Below are 12,013 nucleotides of genomic sequence, written 5' to 3'. Positions count from 1 at the left end.
TCCTTACAGCACCATTCTCTGCAGGAATGCATGAATACAGCCCTGATGAGTACAACGAGCTGCAGACAGACAGATCTTTTCCTTTCACACACGAGCTAGGCTGCCACACGTGCCAGCTGCTAAGCAGTCTCTCGTGTCCCAGGGCTGCTTCTGAAACAATTCTTAGAAGGGTTTTGCTCTTTGCCTGGTTTGTTTGGGGTTTTCTCGATGGTTAAAGCATTCTGCAGAATATTTTGCTTGCTTATACTGCTAATCCAGGAGCAAGCAGTGAGCAGACTGAGGCACTGCAAGCTGAGGTTGTTCCCCGCTGCTGTTCAAACTCTTCAGCTGCAAACTCTTGGGCCCAGCTCCCAAACCTGCACCTGCTGGGGAGAGCTGGATTACATGGAGCAGAACTTCTTGCTACCAAAAATTAGCAGGCCAAGTGGAATAAAATGGAGCACAAGGACAAAAAACCACCCAGGCTTTGGCTCCTCGGCTATTCTTTAATCCCAGAGGATGCAAGAGGGAGCAACCACTCCTGCTGGACCAAGCAGCAAATATTTCTGCACTGCTGCCAAAACCTCCTGTGAGCAGCCAAGGCAGGCAGGGAGGGTGGCCTTGATGGTTCCCATCTGCTTCCCAAGCAGGACAACTCTGAATTCCCCTCTCTGTGGCCGTTCCCTTGCAGTGTTAATTATTTCCACGTGTTCCTGTCCCCGAGGGAAGTGCCACTGACACATCTCTGGGCACTCTCAGCTCTTTCCCCTCAGCTCAGCTGCCCTCAGTCTGCACACCTTGGTCACCCCCAGGGAGAAACCTGCCCAGAAATCTGCCCACCTTTATTCTGCATGCTTTACTATCTGTTTGTCATCACCAGCGTGGTTTTATATTGTCTGAGTGGAAGGAGGAAGCAGCTAATTTTGACATGAATGCAATTAATCCTCACAATATGTCCTGGCCAAAAATGAGCTTTGCAGGGAGTCTGAATACAAAGAATTTCAAACAACACTGCTCCACCTTTAAAGAAGGCAGTGATTCCCCTGCCCCTCCATCTCACCCCTAACATCAGCACATCGATAAATGAAAATAATTCACCTGTAGCCACTGCACACCTGGATTTTAACCACCAGGTACAGGGACACTCACATATCTCAGTAATCCTTTTTTTAACCTCTTGAAGCAAATCCCAACACAGGCAGCTCTGCCCTGGCAGTGGAATTCTGTTGAGGTTTTCTACAACTTCAAAAATAGTGGCCAAAGGAAAATTTAGTGGTCTCATGAGAGGAAAACAATCTCTTGCAGGGTTCACTCAGCAAGTGTGTGTCTCTTGGAAATAAAACAGCTTTTGTGTTGCCCAGAAGATGAGGCAGCAAGTGCTTATTTAAAGAACAAAAGAAACTAGATGGGGTTGCCTTTCTAACACTGTCAGTGCTGGCACAGATGTGAGCTGCACACAATACTGTGTGTGGTTTGTTTCAAATAGGCTTTAAAAAAATTACCTAGGAAATTCTGGGACATCTTTAAAGGCCCATCTAGGCATTTTCCAGGTGCATATTTGTCCATCACTAAACCACTTTGGCTAAGATATACAGGCTCCTGTAAAATAAAAGGTGTTCTTTGAGAATTTCCATTTGGAAATGAAATTCCCTGTCCCCAAGACATTACCTCCATCAGCTACCCATTTATTTTTATGTAATCTGCATAAAGACAGGAGCAGGCTATCATGCTGAAGCTCAATTTTCAATATGAAAAGGTAAAAAGCTGTAATAAATCCCACCAGTCACAGCTCAGCTCCCTTCTGTGGGAGGGACCACACTGAGACAAATCCAAATGTTCCACGGCCTCTCCAAATTGCTTTCCAACAATGTCCTTGAGCACTTCCAATTCTTTATTATTTCTATCAAGCCCAATTTCCACTGCGACCACTCCAGCAGTTTATCATCACTCTATAAACCTGTCAAGTCCCTTGGAGACCCCTGGCAACAGCTTTTGTCACTCCAGTGCCTCCTTGGAAACTCTTGTTGTGTAAAAGCAAAATCATCCTCGTGCTCAGTGGAAATTGATGTCCTCGGAGTGGCTGAGGGAGAATGTGGGAGAACAATCTTCCTTCCCCACAGCCCTGCCAGTGTGGCTGGGGAGCGCAGCCATCAATCTCCTCTTCCAGCCAGCCTTGAAGATGAGATTCTACCATGTGTCCGTGCACTGGCAGGCAAAGCTGCCTCCAGAGAACACTTAAAAAGGGAATTCTGGGTGATAAACCGCAGCCAGTCCCGTTTGCTGGTGTTTGAGATCCAACAGAAGGCTCCCTGTGCTCCTCAGGAGAGGGATCAACACACCAGGGCCAGATTCACAACCAGGGAAAGCTCCTGTTGGTCTGTTCAAGCCACTGCCCTTTCCAAGGTACACACTTGGCTCCCTTCCCTGCTGGTTTCCCAGAAATATTCCTTCTGATTCCCCTCTCAGCTCCACAGGCTGATCATGGGAACATTACTGTGTTCAAGCCAGCAAGCAGAGCTTTTGTGGGTTTGGGGAGGGGGCGACAGCCACATTTTTTCTCCCACCTGCACTCCTAAAACCCGGCCAGCCGCAGGGAGTTAATTGTACTTTATAATCCCAGTTTTAGTGCAGTGAACCAGGTGGAATTACAGAATGTTGTGCACCACACCTCAGCCATCAGCAGCAGCTCCTGGGGTCAGGGCAGGGCAGCCAAGAGAGGTCACCTGAGGGGTCACCTGGAAGGTGGGAATTGGGTGACTGGATGGTTTTCCATGCAACAGCAGTGCCAGATTCCCTGGCTTTCACATGGCTTTGGTATTTATCCCCTCAGAGTCCACTTCCAGAAAAATGGCAGCTGAAAAGATATCACAGCCCCTGATTTTATCGAATTTAGCACCATTTTGGTGCAGAAAATTCCTGGGTGCAGTGCAATAGGCTGACAGGCATCAACGCCACGAACCCCATAAAACCCCATAAAACCCCATAAAACCCCATAAAACCCCATAAAACCCCATAAAACCCCATAAAACCCCACAGGCACTCAGCCAGGCTGCTGTGCGTGGGTACAGACAGTTCCGCTTGTCCCCGTACTTAAAGCTGGGCTTTCTTCAAGGTGCTGCTGGTCCAGGACTAGCCCAGAGAGCCCAAGGACAAACGAGTGACGATGAGTGATGATCAGTGACCTGCCACTGCTGCAGGTGGGCTCAGAAGGACATTGTCACCTCGTTATGGCACAGCACAGGCCAGAGCAAAGCTCCAGCTGGCACTGTTCACTTCCACCTGAACTGAAGCACCTCATAACCCCAGAAATCATCTCCAACGCTGCCAGGTGAGAGCAGGAGCCTCCCTGACAGAGGAAAAAGGGGAGGGCTGTGGAGTACCCCCATATTCACACACACCAGTGGTGGTGGGGGGTGGATTTACACATTTCCATGCAGACCTGGCCAGCTGATCCCTGCCACCTGGCAGGAATGCCAATCCTCCTGTGCACAGCAGCTGCACGTGGAGGGATGGATCACAGAGCATGGTGCTCCACCACCAGAGTCAGGTTTCACTCAGGCAGAGGTCCTACTAACATCCAAAGCCATGCCCGATGTCCAAGTTCACTCATTGGTTCGATTATTGAATTCAAAATATATCTTGTGTTTAAAAAACCCTAAGATTTTCACCTGCAAAATTATTACATAAACTCAGAAAACATTAAAGAATTACAGAAAAAACCCAAAAGACCAACCAACCAAAAAAATCCCAACCAACCAAAAAAGCCCAAATGGTTTTAATTAAACATACCAAAGTCCACTAGTTCCTTACTGTGTTTAAGTGCTCTAAAATACAACTTTCTGTGCATTACAGAGCAGGTGTCCTGGTTATAAAAAGGTGTCTTAGATGATATCTCAGTTTGTCCTGGCTGTACAAAAACCCCAGAAGCCCAGAGAAGCTGGATGCTGTACAATCAGGATTTGGAACTGGCAAGAAAACCAGGAACTCTGCTGGGATGTGTGGCAGGATTTAAACCCAAAATCAGCAGGAAAGAATAAACTAAATTTCTCTCTGAGCACCACATTGGACATGACCTGTACTGGAGAACAAAGTCACACAAACCTGCAAATCGTGCCCAGAGGGCACAACAGCCTAGAATTTCTAATTCTGTCCTCTTAGACACATTTCTGACAAATAACACCTCAGATACATTTTGACTTCCCCATCTCTGCCTCAAGATAAGCATCTTATTAGAGCTGCCAAAACAACCCTCTCTAATTCACTTTTCCTAAAGGCCCAGCACTTCTAAGGCACAACACCCAGAGATCCAAACGGCACGAGGCAGGTATGAAACAACACAGATAATCTCCCAAAACCTGGAGATCATATCCCAAAACCTGGTAAGGTCCATAATTACACATTTTCTCTAACAGGTGGCCAATTGCCAGCAATCCTGCTGAAGGTGAGCGGCAGTTTGTGGCATCACCCTGCCTGGGGGGAAAACATGAGAAGGACAGGAATTTAATTTGCATTACCTCATCTGCACAATCCTGCGGAGCAACAGTGGCCCCAGCTGCCTCTTGCCAAGTCAATAAAGCATTGGGGAAGCTTTGCTGGTTTATTTCAGTGAGGATCTGGGCTAGAGGAGCAATAACTAGAGTTTCTTTGTCATTCCAGGACCCAGAACTTCAGGCTGCAAAATTACAGCAGAACCAGTCCTGCTTCATTCATTTTTATGGAAGAATCCCAATCTCACCTGAAAAACAGCATCAAGTGTGATCCTGCTCACACAGAATTGCTCCAAGTGAAAACCTTCATGTTTTGCGTTGCCCCATCTAAAACCTTCATGTTTTACCTTCCCCCAGATTAAAACCTTCATGTTTTACCTTCCCCCAGCTTGGGGAAATGGCCAATACTGCCAAAATAATAATGTTTGGCTGCCAATGAGTTGATATTCCCTAATCCCACTGTTTTGCACAGCTCTGCCACTAGTTAGACTCATCCTTGACAAGCTGGGACAAGAATGAACATTTCAGTGCTACCAAGAGGAGCAGTGCAGGGGTGCAGAGGGGAGCAGTGACACTGTGCAGGTGTCCAGGTGACAACCACCACAAGAGACATCCCACAGGTGAAAGTTCAGCTTCCTGGGGCACTTTATTGTCACGTCAAGTCAGGGCACTCACCTGGAGCACCTCAGTGCCAGTCCTCCAGTTTAACCCCCAGGACTCTGTGAGCTCCCCAAGGAAAAGCTGTGACCCTGACAATTCTCCCCAGGAATTCCTGCCCCTTCTTCTCCCATCCTGTGCAAAAGTCAGCTCTTAGAGGAGGAGGAAATTCTCCCTGGCCCGAGACCAGCTGAGGAGCTGCTCTCCCTTGCCAGGTGGAACACCCGGCACAAAGCCCAGCACTTCCAAGGAATCCAGGAAATCTCACAATCAATATTCAGCACAGATCCCTGCACTACAGCAGTTACATTATCTTGTGCGGCACATGCACCGTTCCCATGGCAACCAGCATCCTTCATCCAGCTCCATTATCACGGCTGTTTGAGGCTTCCAGAATCTCTGGTGTCCGAGCCATGGCTCAGAGCTACTTTGTGCTAATAAGCCTCAAGAACAGACACAAGAAGAAGAGAAGAAAATGCAGCAAAGTCTGTTTCTCTAATCTATCAGCAACATGGAAAGCAAGAAGTGGCATGGGAAATACAATTCCAGCAGCTGAGGGGAAGGGACTCTTACATAACCACCTTCATTAGGCGAGACTAACGTGCTGCAAACCCACTCCAGCCTTTTAATTCCACGAATTTAACAGCCTGCTCAGCCAGTTTGGTGACCAGGAACGGCTTTGTAATAGGTGTGAGGAAATAAAATCTCCCTGCACATCTATTGTAACATTAATGCCTCTGTAATTGATATCACACAGGTCTTGATTTTGAAAAACATAACCACCAGCAGCTCGTAACCACCAGCTGCAGGGCCCAGGAAAATAATTTGATTTTGGCCTTTTTATGATATCTGCTATTAAAGTTTTAAAGGGCCATTATCAAAATCTATAATCTTTATAGCATAATCTATATTTGCTTGATGTAAACGGTCCCTAGATACCTTAAGCAAGCTCTACCAATAACACCACTTTTTTCTCCTTTTTTTTTGGCATTTAAGCATTTCCACATCAAAGCATTACAGCAGCCTCATTATGCTCTGCACAGCTTAATACAAAGTTTCTCTTAGTCACCAACCAGGGAATTTCAGGCAGAAAATAAATAATCTCAATTACTAAAGCGACCCTTGACAAATCATCCCTAAGTTGCCAGCCAGGGGTTTATCCCTGGGAAATACACATGGGTCAGTAGGAACACAAATGCTTTGAAGATGGAGGGTTTGAAGGCTCCTAAAAAGAGATGTTAAAATAAATAAATAAGGCACTATGCCAGAAAATGTCCTTACAAGTGACAAAGGAGACTGACAGAGTGCTGAATTAAGCTTGAGCTTAATTGTGCTCAGCACCTGTTGGGAAGAGCAGGAATTCTCTGAGTGTCCTGAGCAGCATCTCTGCTGCTCCAGCCACATTCCCTGTCAGGGCAGCTCTGGGGTCTGCTGAAGGTGAGCAAGGTCAAAAGCAAGGTCAGTCATCCCCACGGGGAGCAGGGAGGTGGAGGGAAGCAGCTGTGCCCCTCTCACCACCCCCATCCATCCCCAGAGCAGCCAGGCAGCACCAAAGCCCCATTTCCCAGTTTCCCAGGTTTCAACCAGTGCAGGAGCAGGGCTGGCTGAGGTGGGAGCCATCCTCCCTTCCACACCAGCCACAAAGCAAACATTCCACCCCCAGCAGAGCCCGGCAGGGGTCCTGGCAGGCCCTGCTCTGCCAGGCTGGAGAACTGACACCACGCTTCCAGCACCATTTTCAAGCAGAAGTGATAAACACTGAAAATTTCTGCAGAAAATAAGACCCAAAAAAAGCCCTTTTCCCACTGACTCATGAACGTGTTAAGCACTGAGGGAAAGCAAATGCAACACGAGAGGTTTGCAGCTGCTGCCAGGGGTCGTGTCTGGGTGCAGTTCGCAACCCCGGAGCCTCGTGCCCTGCTCGTGCCCCCAGCCCAGGCTGACCCACTGCTCCCCCAGCCCCAGGGCTGCTGCTGCCTGCCCAGCTGGCTGAGCCCAGCTCAGGACACAAAGAAAGCCATCATTCCCACGCCAGGATGGAGCTTCCATAAGATTTCAGGGGTTTTACACTGGGGCTGAAGGCGTGCTGCTCGTCGGCCCTGGCGCAGATTTGGAATTCTGCTCATGTTTGGCAGCCAGTGGAATCAATGGAATTAAATTCAGGCCATTTCAGTACCGTTTAAGCCCACAGAGAAGCTTAACATATTTAATCATATAGGTTCCTGCTATTAAATAATTTGCCAGAGGAAAAGGCATGGAATTTTCCATGCACACTTTCCCTTTGGAACGTGCATCACAAGTGTGCACCTCTCCATTTTTCCTGCTTATGGGATGGAGAACCTCTGTTGATCACCCAGGAATGCTTAAACTGCTCTCCTTTTCTTGTTCCTCAACCCAGACATGGCTGTTTCCATCCAGGCTCTGTGTTGCCCTCCTTTATGTGACCAGCAAGGGATGCTAAAATGGGAATAAAATGGGATTGGGAGGTGAAGGAAGCAGCCCATGCAGCTGAGGAAGATGACATTGTGTTACCCTGAAGCTCATTTGCTAAGCCAGAGAGGATCCAGCACACAGGAGCAGCAGGATCCTTGAGGAATGATATCTTTTTTCAGAGATGTTCAAACCCCGTTGAAATAATCCCAGTTAATTTTAATTTCGGAAGGTTAGATAGTCCTCAGAATTTTCTCTAATTGCATATTCCTCAGAATAGACTCCTCTGCTCGCTCTGTAATCAAATCATAATTAAAGCATCTGTGTGTTTTATCCATCCCTTCCTGCTATTTGTAGCGTTTACAGGAGGCAACAAGGATGCAGAACGCAAAATTCGCGCACCGAGGCTCGGCAGCAGCAGCAGCAGCAGCAGTGCAGCGGCGGGGCTCTGTGCTGTGCCACTGTCTGAGCTTCTCCTTCGGCTTTCGCTGGCCTGTACAAACAACCGAGGAGGAGAAGAACACCAAACAGTGCCCCCCTTGTTGTGGCCGCGACTGGAGGCCGTGTTTCATCGCTGGGTCCCGGTTTTTAACCAGCTGCCTCCTTTCATCCCGGCTCCTCTGGGCAAACAGGTGCCGGGGGAGGCAGCGGGGGCTGGAATTAAGGGAGGTGTTAGACAGCAGTATCACCCGGGCGGAGCAAAGGGCTTGCTCTTGGGGCACTCTGTGTTGTCAGAGGAGTCTCCACTGTGCCCCAGCCAGGAAAAAAACCCCCCAAAATAAAGCACCCAACGAGCAAAGTGATTCCCTGAGCTATCACAGAACTCAGAGTAACTAATCCCAGACTGGATGCTGGTGGTAACCTCTGCCTTCCAGAGCACCTTAGAAGTCTTATTTCAGATTAAAAGGGTTTCCATAACACACTGCTGTGAAGGGATGAAAACACTGAGCAAACCTCTCTGGGAAAAGAGTTTGCATCTTGAGTTTTATGTGCTTTACTTCAGAAAGACAGGGCAGGGAGGGAAAAATCATAATTGCTTGCACAAGCAGAGTTCAGGATGAGACTGGGGTAATTTCCTTAGGAATTTGTAGTTTGTATTGAAAGGAATACAATGATTGGTAAATGAAAGCATCTATTTTTCAGAAGAAAATGTTGTGATGTATTTATGCACCTCTGACAGGACTTTTTCTTCCTTTCTTCCACCTCAGATTTTAGTCTTGTTACACAATTTTGTAACACTACAGAATGAACCTCAGCTGTGGAGGCATTGCTTGATAAACTCCTGAATACAGTTGGTATAAAAAGTACTGATTTTTCACTGTGTGCTTTTCATTGTAACATCATTCTAATGAAACACAAAAATAATCGTTATTTTGCACAGAAAAATTCCATTTACACACAGGTTACTCTAAGACAGCACTTCAGACTAAAATCAGCTCTGAGTTTGCTCTTGACATCACTTTCCTTTTGAAATATAACTTAAAGATCAAAACTGGAATCAAATTAAAATTTTCCATCTTAACAATTCACTGTAGGAATTACTTTTAAATAACTTCTGGTTTTGGACAACGAATCCTTTCAGAAACGATTTTGAGTGGAAAAACCATTTTGGAACAATTGATACCTCAGGATGTTTAATTTATGTCTTAAACAGAAAGAATTTTCATAACTACTGGATAATGTTAGCTACAATATCTGGGGTGATTTTATTCATTTCAGGGGGTGTTTTATTTCACTGGGATTGCTGCAGATCTTTGGGATGGGATTGCTGCAGAACTTTGGGATTGCTGCAGATTTTTGGGGTGGGATTGCTGCAGATCATTGGGATGGGATTGCTGCAGATCTTTGGGGTCGGATTGCTGCAGATCCCTGGGATGTCTGCAGATCATTGGGATGGAATTGCTGCAGATCCCTGGGACAGCTGCAGGTCACTGGGATGGCTGCAGGTCACTGGGATTATTAATTATTTTACTTCCTAGTTTATAAGGGACAAATCCTGTCCATGCTCTGTCAGATTTTTCCCCATCAATAAAGAAGATCCACATGCAGATGAATTCACGTATCACGTTACCTTTCCAGCTGACTGAACAAAACACATTTCAAACGTCCAACTGCTGGTGTTGCCCTTATAAAAGGCTCACACAAGTGTGCTGTGAAGCTGTTATAGATATTATTTTCCCCTCATGGATCTACATTTAAAAAGAAAAAGAGTAAATCCAGTAATCCGGTTGGTGTCTCGTTCTGTCCTCACCCAGAGCTGAGGACGGGAGCAGAAACTGGGGCTCTCCTCACCCTGACAGCACCAGGACTGGAAGCAGGGAGACCAAACGTCTCAGTCAGGTTCTGAAGCAGATTGAGTTTGGTTTAAAAGCCTGAAGATTGAATTTCTCATTGCTATTGGCACAACAGGAGACGTGGCTGTCTGGTCTGTGCCTTGCTGAGCCCCTGCAGGAGCTGTGTGTGAGCTCTGCCACGATGTGAGCACGGCCCTGTCCCTCCCTGTCACCTGCTCAGAGGGTCAGGGCTGCTGCAGCATCACCCCTGCCCTGCCAGCACTGGGGAGGCTCTGAGGTGCTCTGCTTTATGTAACCAAGTGTGTCACCACATTCAGAGCACAACCATGCAAATGTCACAGCTGACCCCTAACGTGCACTGGAAAGGCACAGATATATCCCCAAGTCCAAATTCATCTCTCCTCTCCCACGTTCAAGGCAGACATGAGTTAGAAGAAATCATGGTAAGTGGAAAATCCTAAGATAACTTGAAAAGAAATTGTCACCAAGGATTCTCTTCAGAGATAATATATTTTTTTTTCCAAATCACTTGTTCGTAGTTGAGTCATCCCAGAAAGAATCTAAAGCTTGTGGAAATTTGTCACTGCATGTAGTACGAGGAGTGCAGAACTCTTACAGATTATTTAGAAATTTCTCTTTTGCATCTGGAGCTTGGATTGCACTCACAGGGTGAATAGATTCCAACACACAGCCAAAAACATCCTCCCCCACCACCTTCCCACTCGTTCCCACTCCTCATGTTCAATTACTACTCTGTTAGACTTAATAGTGCCATCAACGCCACAGTTCTTTAGCAGAATAAAATCAGCAATCAGTGCCTTCAGTAAATACATTAACACCAACTCATCCACGCCAGCAAATCATTGTTTACTTCTGAAATATGTTTAAGCAACCCACGACATCCATCAGACAAGCGAGGCTGGTCTGTGCAGCCTCTGAATGCTCCGAGACAGGCTCAGCTTTTAACTTCACCAAATAAAACTACATGTTCCACAGAACAAACGGGAATAGCTTCGTTTCCCCCTTTTCCGTGTGAAGCAGGAAGGTTTGCACGCCTAAAACACACACTGGAATCTTTCAAACTCACTGTCTGGGAAGAAATTCATGATCACAAAGTTATTTAGGAGGAAAACGACCACCTGAAATTCACGCAGACCATGCTCCTATGGACACACACGACACAAACCAGCTGTAAAAACCGGCAGTCCCTGCTGATCACCAGCAAACGACTCCGTTTGTGCCTTTAACCTCAGAAGAAACCAAACCCATCCATTCTGTACACACTCCACACACTCAAAAGATTTAAAACTCTCTTACAAGGAGTTCCCTGCGATGGCAGTGTTGCTATTAAAATCCTTCAAACTTACCAATTATGTTGCCTAATTAGAAAGATAAATAAATTCTGAGCTGTCTTCAGTGCCATTCAATACCATTCTTATCATGGCAACTCCTGACAGGTTTCATGCATTTACCATTAGAACTGAAATGTATTTTGGCAGCTGAAACAGCTCCTGTTGTCTCTGTGCCCCCTGCAGCACCTCCAGCATTCAGACTCACACACATTAAGTGACTTGATCCTCTTTGAAACCCGAGCCACTTTCGCACCTGCACGCGAATTTAATAAGTCCAAGTTTTAAATCACTGCCCTCCATATCCAGAGCTCCACATTTGAAACACAAGCTGCCAAGTTCCTCAGCTTTTGAAAAGACCAGGAGCAGCCACTGTTCCTTTATTGTTCCACCTCGTCTCCAAAAGAAACGTCTTTTTACTAGAGCTCAGTGTGATTCATTGGAATTTGCCAGGCAGGTCAGGAAATCCCCTGAAGCAGAGGAAGAATATTAAAGAGATGGGACATGTATATCAAATCTCATTACTGTTCTCTTCTGAGAATCAATCAGGTGAAAGGATGTGATGATGTCATTATGACATCATTGACTTTGGGATTAGGAATTCAGAGCTACTTAGAAACCAAAGCTGTCCAATACAGAAGTAAGAGATCCAGTGGAAGATGTTATCATTTGACCCACTTACTGCAAGATAAGTATTTGTCAATCCTGGTTTCAAGACTTTATAAGAGATGCAACAACTTCAGAACAGCTTTGTTTCAAGGGCAGAATATTAGAAATAAAACGTTCCCCCTGAACCTCTTCCATCAATATCCACGCA

The sequence above is a fragment of the Corvus moneduloides genome, chromosome 11 (assembly GCF_009650955.1).
Source record: "Corvus moneduloides isolate bCorMon1 chromosome 11, bCorMon1.pri, whole genome shotgun sequence".
NCBI lineage: Eukaryota > Metazoa > Chordata > Aves > Passeriformes > Corvidae > Corvus > Corvus moneduloides.
Note: the sequence above shows the minus strand (reverse complement) of the source record.